The following is a 2,812-nucleotide window of genomic DNA, read 5'->3' on the forward strand; positions in this document are numbered from 1 at the left end:
TACATACACAGCGCTCTCTCACTCTGTCTCACACACATACACACGCACACATACATCCAAAAATGATGGATGCATATGACAACAAACCTCTCTCTCTCACTCACACTCTGTCTCTTACAAACACACACATACATAAATATATACAAAGATATTTACAAAGACACATGTGTGTATGCGCGTGTGCGCGTGTGTGCTGTGTGTGTGTGTGAGAGAGAGAGAGACAGACAGACAGACAGACAGACAGACAGAGAGAGACAGAAACAGAGAGAGACAGAGCCAGTGAAGGGGTGTGTCGACAATTACACGTACATACATAAATAGTCATACATTTCTTGTACGTATGTGTCAGAGAGAAAGAGAGTCACTGAAACATCTCTCTGTCTGTCTATCTGTCTGCCTGTCTCTCTCTCTCACACACACGTGCAGATATACACACAGAAAAGTTGTATGCATGTGTATTTATGTATGTACATAGACATCACAACACACCCCTTCACTCACACACATACAGAAACACACATGTGCCCCCCCCCCCCAAAAAAAAAATAATAGAAAATGTATTTACGGAAATTAACGAAGTGTGCGAGTTCAGAACGAAATCAAACCTGGAGTGTGTGAATGAGAGAGCGAGAGAGAGAATATATGAGATGAACATGGAACGCCCAAAAATCGTATAAATAAAAGCACATTAAAAACTATCTTGTACGGAATATTGAAATTTATGAACTTCGTAAATATGTGTTTCAGTAATTGATCGTAGTAGAGAGTGAGAGACGTCGCCGTTTTTTCACGTCCGTACCGGAAGTTGACATTGAGAAACCTTTTTAAAGAAGTGAATCTTAAATATAAAGCAATATTATTTATTTTTTAAAATCAAATGAAGAGCCTAAGATTTATCCGAGGTCAAATTATTTATGTATCACAAGTATTGAAGTAAATAGTGAAGCCGTTTTCACGTGAAAAGCGATTACACACACACCTCTGTTTTATATATAGTATAGATAGATTAAAGAAATACCTAACTTTCTTCATGTGAATTCGATATTTATAGTTTTCTTTTTTAATTTTTTATCAAGATATTCTGACGATATATTCTTCATGAGAATTTAAAGCTGTAACACTTACTGCGATATTGTCAAGTTACATAGAGGGATATATTATAATTTTTAACTAAAAAAATATTGCGAAATTTTGCGTTTGTTTCGAGGAGGGAAGCCTACCGTGGTGTGTGTGTGCGTGTGTGAGTGTGTCTGCGTGTATGTGTGTGTGTGTGTGTGTGTGGATGAATGTTTATGGGAACTTGCGAATATCTGTGTGTGTCAGTGAATGTCATATTTTCAAGAGGAGAGAAAGAAACTCAAAATGTATGGAGTACAGATTGTTTATTTAAACTGAATTCTTTTTCAGGTGGTTCGAGTCCCCAACCAATGAAATCTCTACTCAGCACTAGTTTTCTCTCGATACACACAACGCTCTGATACTCTTTTACTTGTTTCAGTCTTTTGACTGCGACCATGCTGGAGTGCCGCCTATAATCGAGCAAATTGACGCCAGGACTTATTCTTTATAAGCATAGTACTTATTCTATCGGGTATTTTTGCCGAACCGCTATGTTCTATCGGGTATTTTTGCCGAACCGCTAAGTTACGGGGACGTAAACACTCCAGCATCGGTTGTCAAGTGACGTTTGGAGAGGGGGCGGGGCAAACACAGACACGCAAATATACACACACACACATACATATATATACATATATACGACGGGCCTCTCTCAGTTTCTGCCTGCCAAATCCACTCACAAGGCTTTGGTCGGCCTGAGGCTATAGTAGAAGACACTCGCCCAAGGTGCCACGTAGTGGGACTGAACTCGGATCTATGTGGTTCGCAAGCAAGCTAAGGGGATTTTTTATGGACTATGAAAGTGTTTATTACTTCCTTACTTCTGGTGTCTTATTAGAACCATCTGTAGATGTTTTAATTTAATTTGATATTTCGTTTGATGTTATATATTTCAGCGGTCCGCTTCCCATTTTTTTTTTTAATGTCATTATTTCTTAGCTCTACCACCGAGGTCGACGTTTCCTTTTATGCTTTCGGAAACCACCAGGGTCGATGTAATCGACTGGCTCCCTCCCCAAAAATTTCAGGCCTTGTGCTTATAGTAAAAAGGATTATTATTCTTTAGCTCTCATTGTCAATAAGTTGTCTTACTGAATTTCCTGTAATTAGAATGTAATTTTCCTGAAAACCATTTTGTTTAGATGTTTAATCCAGGAGCTATACTTGACTATTTCAAGTGTAAATGTATTCTGTTTTAATAAGACTTATACTACTTGATTATTTATTTCCCAAATATTCCTTGGTTGGTTCATAAGCCGTCATGTGGCACACTATTGATTAAATCATTCATATTCTACTTTCCCCCAGTTGTCGTTCTGGTAGTTATAAATAAATCTTGATAAATGCTGACTTTACTGTAATGCATCTTGTGTGGTTCATTTGTCTATCAGATTACACTAAATGATTATTACAAGGAATCATAATGTTTATATACTTATATTTGTGTATTTTTGTACATATATATATATATATATATATATTTATGTGTATATGTGTGTGTATACATTAATTATATATATATATATATATATATATATATATATACTCGCGTGTGGTATGCATTCCTAAATGTATCAATGTCACAGATACTGTACTTATTTTTTTAAATAATTACTTGGCATATTTCTGTGGCAGCAAATTAAACGAATATTATTTTTATATGGCAGAAAGTTTATATAAAATGAGTTACGAA

Source organism: Octopus bimaculoides, chromosome 4 (assembly GCF_001194135.2).
Source record: "Octopus bimaculoides isolate UCB-OBI-ISO-001 chromosome 4, ASM119413v2, whole genome shotgun sequence".
Lineage (NCBI taxonomy): Eukaryota > Metazoa > Mollusca > Cephalopoda > Octopoda > Octopodidae > Octopus > Octopus bimaculoides.